At 40.0% G+C, this 20,858-nt stretch overlaps 1 protein-coding gene across 18 annotated transcripts in view; it reads right to left on the bottom strand.

The window, feature by feature from the left end:
• The window catches only part of LOC142398801 (receptor-type tyrosine-protein phosphatase F), a 171,995-nt gene that overhangs the window by 149,641 nt on the left and 1,496 nt on the right, over positions 1–20,858 (bottom strand). The window lies entirely within an intron of this gene.

The raw sequence follows: 20,858 nt of genomic DNA, 5'->3' as shown, positions 1-20,858 counted from the left end.
GCTAAATCAAGAAAACTTGTTCAAAGGAAACTCGTCCTACTCTGTACCCGCAAGCCAGGGGCAGAGCACAGCAGTACTGGCAATGATTGAGAGAACTCGAAATTCAAATGAGACAGAGAGAGGAGACGGAGTGAAACAGATGTGCTGTTGTTTGGGAGAGGGCTGCATGAACACAGGCTACGCACACACAGCCACACACCACTACACACAAAGCCATATACACGTGCATAGACAGCAGCGCCACTCAATCATCCTAGTTGAGGGCCAATCCATCTATTGCTGGTTGACTGAGATCCAATCACCATTCCCAACAGGGCCACAATGAAAGAATGGCAGACAGCCCGTGAAGAAGCCCACTCTCTCATGGTAGATTGATGGGACAAATCTTGGGGCAGTTCATGAGCCATTCCATATCAAGACAAACATACTGATAAAAACTCTGATGCCATAAAAATACAGGTCTTTGACCTTACTCTCTGCTGAAAAATGTGTTTTGCAAAAATGGTATTTTAGTAGTGCATATATACCGCAGAAAAGGTCCAGCACACCAAGACTGTGGCAACGGCCATTTACAGTCAAATCCGGATGTATGATCAGTTTCACTTTTTCAGCACTCACTCTCTCGTCTTTATTTCTGCTAAATGTTAAATAAAAAATAAGAAGGAGAAAAAACTTTAGAGTTTAAGTATGGGGTTTAATATTGTGTTTTCATTCAATCTGCTGTCTGTCAGAAAGATCACTGCACTATCTTAGAAGTGACATAGGTACCTTAGAGTATGTATGCCTAATTGAAGCCAGTAAATACTGCTCTCTTAAAAAGGAGCTCCTTAGGCACATTTTCTGACCATGTCATATTGCCATAACAGCAACATAAGAAGGTGGAATTGAAAGCTGGAACCATGACAGGTAGGAGACGCACTATAATTTCAAACTGTGAAGAACAGTGAGCCCTTTACAACAAACAAACGTTTCAGGGTCATATTGATAGTGTGCCACAAACAGGTAAAAACAAAAAGGGAAAAAAGCAACAAAGACAAGCATAACGGCCACTCCTATAATGGGCGTAAATGCTGAATTGAAGATTTTCAACACTAACCAGCTTAGTCACTGCGAGGCCATCAAACCCATTAAAGAAAGAATGAGTGAAGGATGTGAAGATGGACAAAAGACCTTCGATCGAAGCTGAAAATCTAGCTTTCAGTTGAGAAAACAAAATGAACGAATCCCTTTTGACTTAATTCTTTCATGAATTAATAAACTGGATTGAGTTTGCTGTTCTGCAGTGGAAGACAGAGCCTTTAGGGGAAACTCCCAGGGAAAATCCCTGAGTGTTACTTTAACTGGTGGTGAATAATTCAAAAAGCCCTATTTTTAAGGACGTCATAATTTTAATTGCTCCTTGCTGCAAATTATGCATTCACGACAAGGCCATGTTATCTAACTCGAGCCTTTCTGTAAATGTAATCGGCAGCAGCAGTCCACATGCGTTTTCTTCAGTGCATAAATGGAGTCTGATGTGGGGGTGTGAGAAAACGGCAAAGCCAAAATATACAGGATAGGTGCTGTTGGCTCTGCTTACACGATGTAGTCTGTGTTTGCAGTCATTTTCTTCAAAAGTCAGCCAGATACATCTGCTGCACACAGTAATTGCCTGCATATGGTATAGCATTCATCAACTTAACTCTGGTTTACACTACAAAACAAACAACATGCAGTATTTCTTTGTGTTTAAATAGCTTGATGGTATGATGTCATATCTGTTCAAAGTGCCACTCTGACTAACTCTCTGAAGTGGCATCCAGCAAAGCTGTCAGAACAAATTTAAATTTTTCAAATTTGAGTCTAATGTGAAAACCCATCCCAAATCAAACCATCTCCCAAAAACCATTAGATCTCTTGTTTTTTTCATGAACATAAGAGTCCAAATTCTTTCTCTTGGGATCTCGCAGCCAGTTGCGACGAGTGATGAGAGACTTCATTTCCCATGTGTGACAGGCAAAAATTAGCAGAATCGACTCAAAAGCCTTTAGGGAAATGGACTTTGAAAGGCCAAGTTTATGGAAACAGCACCATTAAGAATATGCTAAACATTCAACGCGTCTTGCTTCCATCCATCACAAGTTAAGGGGCACAGCAGATTCCATGGGATTATTCACTAAAGGATGAATTCTTTATACACTTTGAACATTTCACTGAATGAATAAGACAACAAATCTGCAGTGCCTATATAGTACATACAGTGGAATTGCATTAGCTACCATGTGTAAGAGCAACAATCTATCAAACTGCAAGATTAATTAAGCTTTGGTTTTAAGTAGGACAGTGTGGGAATATGGTGATTGCAAGAAACACAACAGACAATCAACATGAAAAAAAAATAGGACAATAAATATGAATATAACTTTAGTGATGATAATGGAAAGGTGAGAATATACGGAGTTAGCAGCATGCACAGCACGTTACAGCCCATTTTGAGAACTCCTTTTATGTTAATATAAAACTAAAAAGACCCTACGATGTGTAGATTTAAATGACGTGTTCCCCTCATTCTTTCCCGTTCCTCTGGTCTCACCTTTTAGTAATTAAGTTAACTCAATTTCTACACAGATTCAATTACTGCGTTAACCGCGTACAGTGACTGAGATGACTTTGATGCAGCCTCTGAGAGGCTCGAACAAAAAGCTTCCTGTTTCCTCGAACTTGCTGATGTTTTTTCATCCTGGTAGAAAATTAAGGCGGCGAGTATGCCAGGTGACAGGGGCCATGGCAAGCTGCTCTTTTGATTTGTTGAGTAGAAAGGTCTGAATGATTAAAAAGGAAAAAAATACAACCTTCAGATTTAAAGTAAGCATTTATCATCGTCTGCAATCACAAATACCATTTTGCACATGAAGCTAACCGCTGCTTTCCAGATTTCACTCACATTTCTTTTATAACATCTCAATAGAGAAAAATCCTTTTACACTCAATTTAGACGTTTAGGACAAAGAAAAAGACTGATGATCTGCAGTTCAGTGTCCCCCGTTGGAAAAGAGAAGTGACTATGGCCACAGTGGAACAGAGAAAGCATAGCAGATTGAGAGAATAGTAAGACCGTGAAGCTTTTTTGAGCAATTGGCTTCAGGTGACAGGACAACTGTTGTGGTCACACCCTGCTGGTGGGTCAAATCTTTCATAATGAAGACTAATAACTCAGCTAGTTGCTGAGATACTGTATTATTTGGTGTCGTCTTCAGGCAAAACTGCCATTTACTTGGCCCGACTCTCTCGATTGACAGGAGCAATATAATCCTCATCCTCCCTGGCTGTTTATTGACATGTGCTAACGGATCCAATCTTGTGCACCTACACTTACGGCCCCTCCTATGTCAGCTTCAGACACAAACACTGTGTTGGCCTGTTAAACAGCTCAGTCAAATGGCAGCTGTACTCTTGCTCCTGATAGTGCAAAGAAGCATACATTAGGGAAAAAAGCCTCAGGGCAGACACCCACTGAGCTCTGGTCTTGTGGCTGCCGCAGCGCTCTTTAGGACCCAAATGAACCCTGAAGTGTCAGCCCCTCCTTTTTTTCAGAGTCAGCAAAAATCTTGACATGTATTGAACAGATAAAGGAACAGTGTCTGTGTATATTTTGCAGTTTATTTGTCTGACTGGGATATGGGCAAGTTTTAAACTCAACAGCTTTTATGGGATGTGCGTTCCAATTCATATTTGAATAATTCAGAAAAATGTCGAACTAAACTAGATCTAGCTTACCAAACACTTGTTCCTGCTGTACTTTACTTGTCACAAAGTATATTATTATGACTGTGCTCTGCTTAAATTCATTGTCATATGAAGCTTTTGCATAAAATACGCCATTACTCAGTCATTTTGTTTTTAAAGAATGTTAAACTAAGACTGACAGGAGTTGACATTTTCCAATTCATTTTATAGCCCTTTTGTGTATGTAAAACATCTGTAAACTTACAAAAGCCAGAGTCTGAACCAAAAGGAGTTATTTTCCCCCACAGAAAAAAAACTGGCCGCGAACGACGGAAAGGTCTCGTCGGTAGTCTAGGATTTTCCTCTTTTACATATTGACATTCCCGTGTAACACACAGCATAACGTCTGCCTGCTGACAAGTAACAAGATTCACAAAGAAAGATTAAACAGCAGCCATAGGTTAAAAAACTTTTTATTTTTTTTTAACTGCAGCCTATAACCCTTTTCAAGTGGACCATCTTCTGTAAAAAAAGAAACCAAAAACAATCAAATAAAGAAAGAAAGGGTGCATCACGTCATAGAAAGTGAAGGCCCTACTCAGATTGTAGCTAATTCTGTGAACTGACAGAGAAAAGGCCATCAGAGAGATTTCCAGTTCAGTATCATTTTCAAGCAAACAATATTGTTGCTAATCATGTAAGCTAATCATGGATTGAAATGTTCTTTTAATGAAGCAGTAACATATAACATGTAACATTCAGTATTTCCCAGCCCAAAAAGGTCATAAATTGTTATTGTAAACTTCAGTTTCCCACCTATGGCCTACATTACATGCTGCTAAAGTCCAGCAGCTGGGAGAACCTGACAGCTAAAAGTTCAAGTTTATCAACAGATACTTTATCATTCATGTCAAAAACACACATGCCGTTGGTTAGCTGCAATTCCCCTTTGGAGATGCAGGCATAGAATAATTCAGCTCTTCAGTATTCTTGAAAGCCGTCCACACATTTTTTGATTGGTTTCTAGCCAGCGATGATGTGATCTCCCCCCACAACTTATCATTAAAATTCCTGACAGTCACACTTGGTGCTGATATTTAGGTTGTCACGCATCCAAAGCAAGACATCTTGTATATTTATCAGCCCAGATGGACTGAAAGATTATTGACAAACATTTACTTGCACTTACACACATCTGTGATGGAAATTCCTGCAGATGAAAGCCTGAGGGAGGGAGATAATTAGCAAGGCACAAATGGGAATTTGAAAGCCTAGCCTTTCCTCAAAGCTTCACAGTAAAATAAATCCATTGATCTGACAAACCCAATTAAGATAGGAATGCATATTAAGGAATGATTACAAAATAAATGCTAACAGTTTTGTTCTTCTAATTTAGTTTGATCAAGGTCAATCAATGGCATGATTCTTTGCAGATTTAGAACTAAGGGACTGCTCATTTGCTAGCAACACAGGTCAAGCTGTCTCTAATCAATAGGCACATCTCTTCCCTCAAAGATAAACTCATTGCAATGCTCCAGAGGTTCGAGGGAGGAAGTACACACAGTCCTTGACCATGATATGCTGCTTAAAATGTAAATGAGTCTTTGAATAATGGGACAAGTCAGCAATGAATATGCAGACGACCACAAATAATTTTGGTTTATCTTATAAATCATCCACTGTTTGTTGGCATTTTGAAGGATCCCAGATTATTGTTCGGGAACCAAAATCCCTCAAACTCCCTGTGTAAACAACTTCTGTCATTGACGAGTTAAAAATTTTTTGGAGTGAAGCCGACACAAGTGGACACAAACAAGTGCTTAAAGCGGTATGTTGAAATTCCTGTTTGATCAGATAAATATCCTAAGCAAGTATCAGGGGCCATGGGAAATAGTTTCCCTACTTGGACCAACTTTTTAATCCCACTGCTGCTGGCTGTTACATCATCAGACCATCATCGCCGCCTCCCGCATGCACCTGTAAACATTCTGACAATTCACACAATAGTTCCACTGATTTTGTACCTTCTAAGTTTTACATTTAATGTGTGTGTAACTGAAGCCGGAACCTGTCATTTTATGGTTTGACCAACCTCTCCCACCTGCAGCTATAAAATGTCCATCGTTACAGGTGCCTCGAGACGCCCGGAACCCAATCCAAAGGCTGTTTTCCAGCAAATAGCATGAAGTATTAGCAGCCCCACAGCCTAACAACAACTGATTTTTAATGGATTGACAGCAGTACAAGCCATCCAGTTCCCGTCTTTTTCTGTCTTTCGTTACACTTCTTTGCCGTACCATAAGGACAATGACAACAGCCAGAAAGTCTGGGGATAAATGAACCACTGAAAGATTCGGGACTTTCAGTGGTTTCACTTAGTTTTCTTTCTTGAAAGAAAATGTTTTACTGTTCTATATATTTTTTTCACTTTTTTCTTTTTTCTATAGACTTAAGTATTTCCATCATGCAAGGTTGTCCAAACACCAAACTGTCTCAATAATTTTACTGACACTCTTTAACATATTCCATAAAAAATTGAAATACAGCAAGTTTCATCTTGAATATATGAAGACATCAAAACGAAAGATAAAAGCTTCAATAAGTTAACGCCTATTTATTCAATTGTCATAAAATATCTACAATGCACTTCTAATCTTAAATTACAGCCTCTTTAAATCATGTGTGACGCGGCGATATGCAGCAGTTGACTAATAGACTGGATTCAACATCAAAAGACCAGTGAGATCAAACACAAAGGTGAGAGATCTGAACATAGCCACATCAATCAAAGTCTCCGAGTCCGTGCATGAAGCGCTTTTCTGCTGACTTTACAAGAATCATTTCGATTGTTCTTCAAGAAAATGTCAGTGTCAACATTCAAACTGATTGTAGTTTTACATTCCAGGTTAGGGTTAGGGGTTACAGGGTTAGGGTTAAGGTTACCTCTCTCTTGTACTCTGTTGTTAATGACAGATTAGAACTGAGCACCCAATTATGATGACCTTGATGAACTTTCAGTGTGACTCTTTGTTTGTCTAACCGTATTCCCAACTCTTCATCAGATATCATCAAAAGGTGTACCTAAGAGGGAATAAATTAGAGCTTCAATCGATATTTCAAGAAAAATCATTTCACTTATTTCCCAGCAACCTGGACTACTCACTATTTACATTGATAAATGTTTATTCGGTTGTGGTACTTTGGCAGACAAAATATGCCTAAACATTATTTTCAAAACAGATCAAAGGGCCTCAGCTTTGTGCAGGTATAAAAGCAAAGATAAGACCTGCAGTAAGCAAATGTTCAAAAATGGGCATGAAGCTTCATAACTAGGGATGTCCCGATCCGATCACGTGGTTTCAGACTTGATCGAAATCGGATGTTACATCCCGATCAGCAAAATAAAAAAAATCAGGGACATCCTGGATCTGTTTCTTCGCCGTTCTTCAATTTTTTAATGTACTGTAGAAATATCGGATCGGGACTCGGTATCGGCAGATACTCAAAATCAAATGACTCGGAGGTAAAAAAACCTGATCAAGACAGCCCTACTTTATAACATTATAGCCTATGTCTTGTTGCTTTGTGGTCGTACTTACTGAAGCCTAATTTCTTTTTAACACCTTTTAGAACGTGGAGCAGTGCATAAAGCTTTGCATAGGGTATGCAAGTCACTGTACACTTTGAAAAGAAAAAAAGACTAAACTGCTAGAAAAGAGAGGCAAAGGCAGCTGAAATATTGCGAGAGGCTGTTTTTGAATCGAAGACGGATGATTTCTTTTTCAGCCTCCAAAAAGAAGAGAACAAAACATTTGAAAGAGCTTTCTTCATTATCTTTGGGTCAGACTCTCAGTAGATCATCTATGTTTCTTTTCAAATCATATCTCATATGGTCGATTTTCTATGGGCAGACCTTGACTCTCAAGAGTTTTATACATGAGAAATAACAATATTAATAAAGAATACCATTATCAATCTACTTCACATTTCAAAATGTTCACAAATAAAGCTAAATGCAGCCCTGGGGTTTATTCTTTTTAGCTAGTCTATTGCTAAAAACACATACTTTGCTAATTATTACCTTTAGCTCATCATATCTCCAATGGAGCATACTCAAGGAGGAAGTCGTCAACAATGTTTTTCAAAAATCAGTAAGAGGAGGAAAAGGTTCCAAAGTGGTCAACACCTTTGATTGACTGAAATGAAAACCAACCTTAGCACCCAGGTGCAATGTGATAATATCAAATAATACATCAAAGGCGCAATAAAATATTCTACTGCAACCTAGGGGCCATTGAGCAAGATTTGCCTTTTTAACATCAAGCTACACTATCACTTTAACAGCCCTAATGGATCTGCATTAACATAACCAACAGTAGCATATTCATGCACACGAGGCTTAGGGACTCCTCTGTAGGTGAAAATATACCATAGACTCATGATATTGCCTCTAAAACTGTTTCCTATCAATACATAAATCTTTTGCCATGTTGATATGCTTCCTCACACAAATAAGGTATCAACTATTCCCCAAATGATCTAAGTTGACGGAAATTAGAGTTAGAGTTAGAGCAGAAGACTCAAACAAAGAGGAGAAAAACAAGCTAATCAACATGCAGGGATTGGAAGCCGAGCGAGTCCGAATCAAGCTGCCAAGCTTCCAGATAAGGATCTGTCTGACACGGGGCCTTTAAAATAATCCACTTGTGGGAACACTATTAAGAAACATTAACAGCCAGCTTGGAAAAGGTGGTTTTCTGATGTGAGGAGACGTTTACGTGATGGATGATCGCTTGGAAAGAAGGTTGGAAAGGCATAATGTGGATAGCTCTAAAATATACAGTCATTAAATGTCACTCATTAGAACCCAAAGCAACTGCTGCTGATTCTCCACAGAGTTCCAGAGTCTCCTTAGAGAGGCAAGACGTGAGCTCCCTCCCCTGCCTTCATCTAGACCTTATATAACAATAGTGAGACAGAATTTGGAATTCTCTAATGGGGGAGACAGCAACAGTGGAAGCAGGTGATGTTTGCTAAAACATTCTCTGTCAGTTTGCATTTTAGACGCTTCACAAAGTAAGTCAAATCCAGTTTGTGCAACCCTGGTTTCAATCTGACTTTCCTTCCCCTCCGGTTTCACTAGACACTGCAGTTCTGATGAGAAAAGGCAAAACACGGTCACAGGAAAGGACATGCTTGATGTGAAAACATAATGCTTGTGCTGTCATAACTATTGCTTACAATCCATCTGTCCGTGCGTAACCCTCGTTGAATTAACAATGACACTAATGTCAATTGCATGTGAAGGATAAGACCATCTTTGTGCTATGCAAAGGAGCCAATGTGCGAATCAGACTGGAGTTCATCCAACTTAAGAAGGACGAGAAAAATGCTTTGTCCCTCTGAGAGGCTCTGGGACATTGTTTACCACGTTAATTGCTTTGTGACAATTGTAGGCTTTAAATAATTCGGTGTCATTTGAAATGATCCAACCTTCTCCAAATATTTTCTGTTTACTCTGTCAATTAATTATCTCAAATAATGTGGGTAGTGCTACCTGGCGGAAAGAAATTCTGAACTACTGGGAGTTAAGCCACAAATATAAAAGCTCATTAGTGTGGAAAACACGCAAAAGCAATCAGCAGGCTTTCTTAAGACTGAACAGCCCCGGAGAATTTAGCCACATCATTTCACACTAGTTTACAGAGACAACAGAGAAAGGGTTTCTTTTTTTCAGATTCAAGATTAAAAGGAACAATTTCTCTGAAGCCTATTTCTATTTCTTTGACAGTGGTATTTACTTCAATACATGGATATGGGTCATATCTATATATTAGCATAGACAATGAAAGATAAAGGTGAAAAACTGCTTATCTTTCTGCTGACATTTTAAGAGCCGAGGCCACTTCTTCTACTCTCCAACACTGGCGTCATACATTTAGTTCTATCTTTTTCTCTTCCAACTACATGGCCAGAGTAAACATAACCTGCACAGCTGCACAGATCACAAGCAGTGAAGTCAGGAGTGTGCTTGTGAGTTTGGGTGCATGTTCAGGCATGCAGTGGTGATAGGGCCTCATACCTATATGCTGGAAAAGAGAGCCTAACTATTCAGCGCATCTTGAGCTATAAATCAGGCCTGGTCAACCTGGCCAAGAGCATTTTCAGACCCATTTGCAGAAGATAATGCCAGCTATTCGTCCCAGCCCCAGGGACAGAATAGTCAGGCTCATGAATCATTGCCCTTTTAGAAGAGCTGTAGCATGGATCTCACCGTGCTGTGTCCATAGAGTCTTCCTGACTCTTCCTGGTAGGCAGAAACAAAGGAGGGCGCCGAAGAAAAATGTTTGAACTATGGCCGAAAGATACAAAACTCAAGCTAGGATAAATAATTGTTCAAAGTAGGCAATTGTAAGGTTTAGAGGATGATGGTGACGCTGCAACTTTAACATTCAACTACTGCAATTCTCTTTAATCGGAAGACAATACTGACAAATTCCCAAAGGATAGGTAACTGAAAATATATAACTAAGAAAGGACTTGGCACCAGCTCACTAAACGAAACGCGTAAATGCTCCACATCTGAGTATTTGTGCCCTTCAATCTGGTAGTTACTGTGTGACAGGGACACTGTACCCTGAGTGGTGATTAAATCATGTCACAGTGACAGGACATACATTTGGAAAGTTTTGAATATAAAGGGAGAAATCCTGGCACTTCATCATTGTGACTGCCCGTCGAAAAGTGGAAATACATGTTTGTTACTCAGTTTTTATTCATTTATTTTTCCCAAGCACCGATAGGTTTACAACTTTACTGTCATAAAATAAAATCTGCATGACTTTTTAACATTCACTTACATTCCAGGTGTAGTGTCTCACCACAGCAAGCAATCAATCATCGAATTCAATGCCTTGATGACTGCCTGGGAAATCAAATTTCCTTCCCCTCACCTCGTAAATGCAGCACTAATAGATGACGGGATAGGTAAACAGAGCAGACATTATGCTACATGGGGGGTGGTGTGGTGACGACGTACCTCTTGTCTCCAAGGTGGCTTAGCTTAGCTTTTGTCTCAGTGCTCTTCCCTGTCAACAGCAGCCTTTCAGTCACCAGTAAAGTGCAACCTGAGCCCCCACACACTACGGTTGACAAATGTAGTGTGACCACCACTAATGGGTCATTCTTTTCTGGTACCTCTCTCACACATCTGGAGAGATGGTACGACAAATCCACTCATTTAGACTGAGTCTCATGCACAGGTGCAGTGAGGCCGTCAGTATGTTTTTAAGGACACTGGAGACAAGCGAACTCGTGGTGACGAAATTTAATAAGCTACGTTCCACTCTCCTCATTACTGCTCAGGGTGCTATAAGCTCCCGCTGGTTGATTGAGTCACTGCGGTTTGGTGCTCCTATTTTAGCTTCATGAAATTTGGTGCACTGCATACATCATGATGATTGGACAAATTATTCATGCCATTGTTAATTCTCAGTATGACGTTTACTTGTATTTGCCAACTTGCAGCACTCGAGACGTTTCCTGCTGTTGCTTTGCTCCCACGCCACACCTCTTGATCCACAATAAACACAGCAACAAGACTTTTAGAATGAAAACTGGTAGAAAGACACAATCTCTATGACAAAATGAATAGGGATAAACCCATAATTCCAGTTTTCGTCAGTGTCGAGCTGGAGGAAAATAAGAATTAATGTGAATTTATAAGCTTAGATCAAACAATTCATCTTCAAAAGCAGTCCCCAGCATCGCCATTCTGCCATGTTATACCACCGAGTGTGGAGAGGGAGGTAGGGGTTTAAAATTTGCAATTTATACTATTAGATGTCTATAAATCCAACACAACCTATCTTTAAAAAAAAAAAAAACTCTTTTTCAAACAGGATCCTTAAAGTTATGATATGTTAGAGAAGTCATCTCTGACTTATCATTGCTCCAGTTTGCTGCTGCCTCATCCTGAAATGCTGCGGGTAGGAAGGGCAATCTGTTCGTTAGACAACTATCCTGACAGAAAATGTGTTCTTTAATATGTTTTTTTTCAGGGTTTCAATTCAGAATGTTCCCCCTCCAACAACAAAAGCACCGTTAACGTTCATGCTGTAGTCATATTTTAAGCAGTAGGTTCAGTGGATCTCATCGGACACTTTATAATACCTAAGCCAAAGAAACTGGGCTTACCAGTCTTCCTGAAGTGCGTATATTTTGGCCGTTTTATTTTCAGTTGGCTCTGGCTTTCAGCTCGATGCAACTTCCGACGCTCAGCCGGGGTAACCAGGAACCGGAGACACAGATGGTTTAACCCCTGCTGATGTTGTGAGGGATCTTTGATGGAGATTTAAGAACCAGGGTCGGGGATATGTCTAACGTGCAGCACAGCATTTTTTTTTCATGAAAAAAAAATACCAATACTATGAAAAATACAATAATACATAAGTTATCAGTGGCTAGAATTTGTCATCTTACCAGCCGTGTCGCACTTGGGAGATTAAGTTTCAAAAGCACATGCGCAAATCTAAGAGAATGTTTAGGGCAGAGCAAGTCCTCCCTTCTCTGGTTTTGATTGGCTCTGACCTTGATATTCTTCTTTTAAGACTTTGGGTTTGGGGGGGAAAGGCAAACACAGTGAGATATAGACATTCTCAATGTTACCGTTAATGCTTTTCCAAGGAAAAAAGGTAGTCGCACTCTCGGAATTTTATCTATTTATTTATTTATTTTATTTATTTATTTTCCACGAGGATCTATTAAGGATTTTTTTAAAGCCGTTTTTCCTTGCCTTATAACATCTCTGAGTCATCGATGATCTGATTTCATCCCTAAGGATTCTCTGTCCTTTTATGGCACATTTATTTTAATGTGTGTTTTATATTTATGTTCGTGCATTGTATAACCGCAGGATTTTCTATGATATGACAATGTATTAATGTCTGTTTTGGGCAAAATTGTATCAAACAATAAAAACTGTTAAATAGAAGGAATGTGCTGCAATAGCGAATAACCTTTAGACCTAGTTGAAATGGAAAACAGCCCTTTATCCCATGCCCTGAGACATTAAATATACAATAAATACTATTTAGTACAGACAAGCCCAAATGAGTTTCCCTCCCTCCACCACCTAAGCCATTCTGTAGCCTCATGCTGTGTTATTCTATTACTTTCTCACTACAGTTAGAAAATTTGACATGATTTCCGCTCTGCACTGCAGTGTGTAACCTTGAAATGTACTTAATGCGAGTCTGATGAATGTTAGTAATGTGCAACTACACACTGGGTCATTTATATGATCATAGCCCATATTTATAAATATATAAACAGGATACGGGAAGCAACTTATCATGTTGGTCAGTGCAAAGACATTCCATTAAAAGCTGGTTCAGAAGTCCAATGCTTCTCCATTCCCTGTGACTCCATTGCAGAGAAATGGGAGTAGAGGACTAAAATCTTTCTGGTATTATTAGAATAAATAATACTAGATTGGATGGATTTGTATAGTAACCATTTAATAAAAGGTATATAAAACAGGTCAGGCACAAATATTGTTGGCCTTTATACACAATTATTTCTAATGATACTTGGTGCAGGATCAGTGTTGTTTTACTTCAATAAATTCTTAAAAGCATTCATTTGTAAGCAGAACAGTCCATCTCAGATTTCAGTTTAAAACTTGTTTAAAAACACAAAACTCAGAAACACAGATTATGGTTCCTTGAAATTCTATCCATACAAAGTATTCTTCACACGTTTCGGCAATTCACAAGGACAAGCAAGAGCACTGGGGCTAAATTATTTACAGTAAGCAGGCTCACATTTTAGCGTTTAGTGTTTTTGTGCAATTAGAGCCTGGCTGTGGGAACAGTCTCTTTAAAGCTTTGCTCAGTCTGTTACTCAGTCGCTGAATTATTGCATTACACGATTTTATTGGAGTCACTTGTCTTCACTTATGTCAAAACACTGACTGTGGAGGCTTTCAAGACAGTGAATGCTCCAAGCAAAGGCCAAAAGTCATGGCAGGATTTGACAGCATATAATTTGCAGCCAACTGCATTTTTTTTCCCTTTTTTACCTTAATTCATTGTTTTGTGTATTTTCAAATTCCTGAAAAGCGGCTTTAAGCTATCCTATCTAACAAACTATTGTAAAAGAAACATCATCTGTGCAGCTCCGATTTGGAACTGGTTTATACAAGAAAGAAAAGGTCTTCAATAGGCATTAGCAAATTCCTTTTTTTTTCCAACAATTCTGCCACGTTTATTTACTGTTCTTACTTATTCATTGCTTCACCACTAACTACCATGTGACACAGTGACATGCTGTCAACGCTAATGGTCTCTGATGGCATCAAGGCTCTGTCAAGTGGGCACAGTAGGTGCTCAGAGCCCAGGCCTTAGGGAGCCCTCCACAGACAAAGAACTGTCATCTCTGCCCCTCACTGCCCCAGAGCTCCGCCTTCACTCCCTAAAATCCCATCCATCTGCCGTATCAGCGGGGCAGACGGAGTGCAAGGCCTGCACTTTTCTGCCATGTAATTCTGTGCTTTAGTTCACCCAGCAAGTGGCAATGAGGGCGTCTGTGTCACAATCTTCACTTGCCAAAATCAACACATGGTCGGTTACGAGTTTTCATGTGTAAAAAAAATCCTAACACTATTTCTGCCACTTCCATTGGCAGAAAGCTGCCTGGTGAGTGTCCTGACAAAAATTTGAACTCATTTCTAAACCGTCAGTATGATTTTTGCACCTTGAAAGTGCACATGAAATCTGCGTATGCTTGTGTAGTCATTATTCTCACCTGAGAATAAGGGCTGAGACAGAAATTCCCTTCAGCAAATGAGATTTTAGAGGAAATACACGGCAAAAAGCTACATTGCGCCGACCTCCTCCCTGCAAAGAAAATCATGCAAGATCATTCCTGCAAAGTCATGATTCTTAACATTAACAGAGAATTGCATTATGCCTACCAAATGTTTCCCATCAACACTTGCGTGACTGTGCTCAGACATGTTCACTGTAAACAGTTTATGAAAAGAATTTTCTTTTTTTCTCAGGGGACAGCATTGTCATGTGCAGCTGATGTAAACTAGCATTTATGAAAATCCGGGCCTTGCTCAGGGTGAAAAACTGACTCACTCTTAGCTGCAGTCAAAGTTTAATCTATGTATGTGACATTTTATCCAGCCAGATAAGACAGCTCGCTGTTTGACCTTCATGTTATGGTCTGCGTCAATTCGGGGACCGACCAGTGTGTTTGTGCCAGTATGTGGGTCTGTGTGTGCTCTAATTAGATAAGAACGTGAAAAGAATTGGAAGACAATGACAGGTGAAACGAATGACACCAGCCGGTGAACCGTTGTTCTATTTGTTCCCATCCAGCGTTTGTCGAAAATGAAAGAGTGTGTCATCTGTGCACTTCTGCTGACTGGGCAGATGAGCAGCCAAGGCACAGACGTCTACAACCCATGTCGCATGTTTCTGTCAACCCAATGGTACATTTACACATAGTACGAGCAAGATGAGTTAATACTTTTCATGAAATAGCAAAAGGCTTTACATTTAACATTTGACGCGTTTCCTATGTTATATCGTGAACATAACGTTGATTTATGGGATTTGCAAATCATTCCACATTGTTTCTGTTTACATTTTACTCAGAGTTTCAACCTTTTCAACCTGGGAATTAGGGTTCAACAAAGGCAGGACTGCACAATACAAAAAACCCTTGTGGCTTCAAACTAGGACACATAATTTCAAATTGAAAATCATATTGCGGCACAAATACTGAAGAAAATTGTGTAGTCAATTTTTTGATTCATTACGAGGATAAGATAAATCACACATTCATGTACTGAGTGATGCTAAGCTGCACATCCCAAAAGGAGATGCTATCATCAGTTACACGCAGGCCATCCGTTTCATTCATTAATGTCATCATCCAACTTGCTGCCACTACAATTTCCCAATATTACCAACATGTGAGGCTGACACAAACCTTGGGTTTACTTGCAAATTCTAAAGCACAAAATGATGCCTGGAACATTGCTTGTTTAAGTGAGATGTGCTACAGCTACTGAGGAGATACTGTACTGTATTCATTTCATGGAAAAATTGTTTCCCACACTATAGCAGTACTAACATGAATCAGTACCTACATTATCAAGCACAAACAGACCTGTTATTACCATGTTTGTATAAAAACATAAACTATTTTCATACTGTTTGGGCTAACAATCCTCTTTAGTTTAATGAGCTGCACACACCATTATTGAAATATTGATGTTTAAGCCACTGTAATCCCTGATAGTTATGCCATAAGAAATAATAACTATTTAAGACACGCCGAGATGTAGTTGTCCTAATGTGGGAATCAATGACAAATTCTACAACAATTACAACGACTTGAAAACAATCCACTTTTATGTGTTTGGTGGTTACAGGTTTTAATTAGATGGCCTGTGTGGTGAGAATGCAAAGCCATCTGTGACCATCTGAGATCACAGGGACGGCAGATGAATAGCAACAGTTTCTACATTTCGCTGTAGACTTCGTGCATACCAATTGGCAGCTCAGTACCCATTGTGTGTATGAGGTTCCACAGTTGTCTGCAAGTTCCTTTTCTCATATCAGAAAATGTCCCAAAAGCAAAAAGTGCAGTGGAATTCCAAGGCAGTTGGCAAGCAATAAACTAAAGATTTAGAACTGTGGAAACTTTGATCATTAAATAATAAAATCTGTAAACCATTGCACAAGCTGCAGTAATGCTAATGACAATATCACAGTTAATAAGCATAACTTGTAAAGAAAAAGTTTAATTTTCTACTTTTGAACAAGTCCACCTTTAAAGTTTTTAAATTTTAATGGGTAACTAGCCTAATCCATCTTAAACATAACTCAACTTATCTTGCAGTTTCTTCACAACAAACCCGCCATCCTTCATCTACTCTGATCGAGTGAACCAGCTGCACCTGTTGTTGAGTTCTAGTCATTGATTGCGGAATTCACTGAACACTAAAATCCAAAGGTTCAGCCTTCTAATACCGATGTCCTTCACTCGTTAATCTTTGCACTCCTTTCTAAGAGAACTGGCTTCCTTTTTGATCTTCAGCTGCACTTTGACTCCTTAATGAGTCATGCTTTATAAGATCTAAAATAAATTAAGGCTGTTTGGTCCATTTAAGCTGTCAATAGCTGTTGTCTCTAACATGTGCTGACACAAAGTAAGTACATAAATGATCAATGGTCTGGACAGAAAACTTGGACCACAGTTCTGATACAACTTAATGGCTAAAGGGGAAAAATAACATGTTAGCACTTACAGAAAAGGCTGCTTAATCAAAAGCAGACACACCTCCTATATCTAGGCGGTTCTTCTGCTTAAATGAAAAACAGACAGAACTGATTAACCTAACATTTGGCCTTTCAATGTCATCCATATTCACTACTTCACTCAGAAGCACTCACACACTTTGAAGTACAAAAAAAAACTAATAACACAAGGACTGGGTCAGAAGAGGGCTCGAGCGGTAGCACAGGCCATTTTTAGACCATGTGTCTGTTTCCACTTTGCCAAATGCAGTGTTGCCCTGTAAAAAACTGGTGTAAATGGTTTATAATGTCACCAGTGGACTCTGAAATGGGAGACCTGGTTTCAATCAGCACTCAAATCGCTCCAACATTACCCTGGTAGACAGAGTAGTAAATCACTCTTTGCCTCTACGCTGCTGACGTTAAAGAACAGGCTTGTTAAAAAACCACCATGCGTGCTATAAGAGCACCCCTCTGTGTGCGAGGATGGGTTGCTAAACAGGACAATAGCAATTACTTGCAGCATCACGATGAGCAAAAACAAGTCTGCACACTTCACATCTGTGTCTGAGTCTGAACCTCCATACCAACAGCAATCCTCAGAGTAAACTTAAGCATACAGACTTAATCCAATGCCCAATGTCAGAGCCCCACCACAGCCAGTTTGAACCAGTTTGCTTGGTTAAAAAAGAGTTTTTGGTTTCACCAACGTACCAACGCCCTCCCAGTGGGCCAGTGAGGCTTCTCAGAGTAGTTACAAACTCCCATAATCCAAAGAAACACTGAACCCACCCACCACAGACCAACACACTATGGGTAAAACCTCTCATTAAAACTCCAGGGCCCTGAAATTACAAAGATTTGACCCATATGGAAAGCATGAGAAATGTCAGCTGGGAGAGGCTTGCAATGAGTGGTTTTTCAACGTGTGGCCACAGACGAGCTGGAGCTCTTTAGCAGTACCAGTCAGCAAGGGCCCTGCCCGGGGGAAGCGGCATATGAGGAAGCTAACACAGATGCCCTGGCCACTAGCCTCAAACCAGGCCTGCAAGGAAATACCCTACATGCGACCATACAAGTGCTCACACAGGTCAGGGATGTAACCAGGCCAACAAACACCACAAAAAAATAGCATGAAAATATGAGCAAAGCCTTTGGAGACCAGATATTTGTATTTCAAAATGCATGAAAAAATGTTTGATATAAAATGCTTGAGTCATGCACGGTTTTTCAAGTTATTTTGAAAGTTCAGTATCAGTTAGCCCTGCCTTGTCTCCCTACCTGCAGTCTGGCCAAGTCACTGTTGTGGCAGTTCAAGATGTCATTCATTTACTTCTTCAAAGAGGCTCTTGTTCACCGGGCAAACTCCATCTCCACCACTTTGGAACGCAGCTGGTGACAGTGGTCTTTGTTCTGCTCTTCAAAAGGCCCGATGCAAGCTGGAGGGCCACTCCAACCAGATCCAATAGCAGGTGGAGGTCTCGTTCATGTGCTGCACAGCAAACTAGCAGAGCAGAACAAGGATGCCATAAAAGCTCCCAGTAGTTAGATAGCTGACAACTATCGTTGGCTGCAGTGGAGACTACTTGTGGAACGAGAGATACACAAGAGAGGATGATTGTTGTTCAAGGTTTTTCCATCAAAGCAGTTTCAGGGCCAGAGCCAGAAACTAATTAAGTACCAGTTCTTTCTCTTAACACTGTAAACTGGACAAGAATTAGCCGTCAAACTCATTGTGATTATCATTGCTTGGTGAGTCGCTGTACTACGTGAGCAACGTATAAGCTACAGCAAACTAACCATGCATAGACATACAAAACCTGGACTTCTTCGACCACTGATATACATTCCCACCTTGCATCTGGTCTCAAAAAAAAATTACTGTAATCTGCTTGATTCTTAACCAATTTTCCTGAAATTTCACATTTACTTGTGATTAAACCCCATTTTGTGGGGTGATCAGTTGCCAGTACACACACATTGTCACAAACATTCTTTATTAGAAATATTTTCATATTATTGCTGCTGCTAAGGAGGGTATGTCTTGGCACTTAATACCAACCAGTATCTAGGTTTCATTGATCAATGCTAACCCACAGAGCAGAAGCATGCATGTCTCTAATCTGGCAGCGACTCACTTTGGGTAGTGACAGTGATGTCACAAATCCTGAGCGCAGACATGTTCTACTTCCAGTAGGTGAGCCAAAACAGCCTTCCATTGACACAACAACATGTTTTCTTTAGGGCATCTGATGCTGCTTTGTTTTAGTAGTGAGAATTTCACGGAACAGAAGAGCATATTCTAAATTGTAAATTGTTAATAACAAACAAGATGCCAATTTCTCTCCAGACAGCTCCGATGCAATCAAAACACAATTTAAATGATAGCAGAAAAGATAGGGTCTTTCATTGCACTGCAATTTCCGTTTTCCAGTCATAAATTCAAACCACAATACAACCATTAAAGCAAAGGTGGCTACACCGTCAGCTATTTCCCAAACGTTACTCTCTTATTCAGCCTTTGCCAGGATGCACTGTACACTCTGCCTGGCAGATGACATCACCAGCTCAGGGCCCTTAGCTTTTTTTTCACACGGGCACCGTTCCAAAACTCCCAACAGAGAGACCACTCTGGAAAGGAACAAAAGAAGAAACGCAATGTAGCGAGGCATTGTAGGCCACCCTGTAATCCCTCAGGGGTCTCGGCCATGTAAGTCACATGTCTTGCCTTGAATCAACTTTGGTTTGAGACTCCAGCAACTACACACAGTGAAATAATATGATTGCAAACCTCACAGAAAGTACTCTTGAAAAGTAACAGATTCATTGTGCAATAGCTTTTATAGCAAACAGATGAAAAGAATAAGCAAGAAAAATAGCAAATGTAGACCCAGTAATAAAACCTTGCAGCTTCCCTGCAGCTTCCCTATCTGTTGGTCTGTGCGACATGATGGAAGAAAGCCTTAATGCTTCAGCAGCATGGCACCTACCAGGCCTGTCAACACAGGTTTAAATGATAACATATCTATCCATAAGATAACCAAGTAGAATTCTGAATCCTGGAGCCACCTGCTTAATGAAATAAATGACTGTGAACCTCAATTAATCAACATGTGTTGGGTCTGACTAATAAAATCATCTAAATGCAATTAAAAACAACCTATAGGATAGTGTGATATATAATATTACTTCAAATCTAGCATATAGATGCACCCTGTTGCTGCCTTTTTTTTCTGTTTTTCAGCTGGCAGGAGCTGAAGGTTAAAAACTCAAACATGCAGCAAGGCGTTGGGTTGCAGAGAGCCTCTGATGCAATTCCAAGTAACTAACCCACCCTGTATCATCCTGTTACACTTTGGCTTATGGTTAGGTCTCTTCATTGTGTCTGTGACAGCTTTAATCGGATTCATGTTTTGATAAAGGGTGGCCATGAGGCTATTTCAGTATGTCACTCACCCTGCAAAATTGCTTCCGAAAGAGGGTAAAAACAGGCTTGATGCAGTGCTCGGAATCTTATTGCTTTCTGTGCCCTCAAGCAATAAACCCCCCCTCCGTGCCCCTAATCTAGTCCACTCAAGACCAGAATATGCCTTAAGAAGGGGCAATCCTGGAAATGATGTCACAAAAAAAAAGATTTGAAATGGTTACTCTAAAGTGGTTGATTAGAGAAATGTGGTTCTTTTTGCTGCACATGCAAGGGGGGCACATCCATCGCAGCAAAGCAGTCACTGCAGCCGGTGTTGCAGCCAGCCACAGCGAACACTTTTAAAAGCTCAGATATGACTAACACATGCAGCATGGCAGGTGCTTTTTGCACTTGGTGGGCACACAGGGACT

This window comes from Odontesthes bonariensis, chromosome 14 (assembly GCF_027942865.1).
Source record: "Odontesthes bonariensis isolate fOdoBon6 chromosome 14, fOdoBon6.hap1, whole genome shotgun sequence".
NCBI lineage: Eukaryota > Metazoa > Chordata > Actinopteri > Atheriniformes > Atherinopsidae > Odontesthes > Odontesthes bonariensis.
This window is presented reverse-complemented; position numbering and strand designations above follow the sequence as displayed.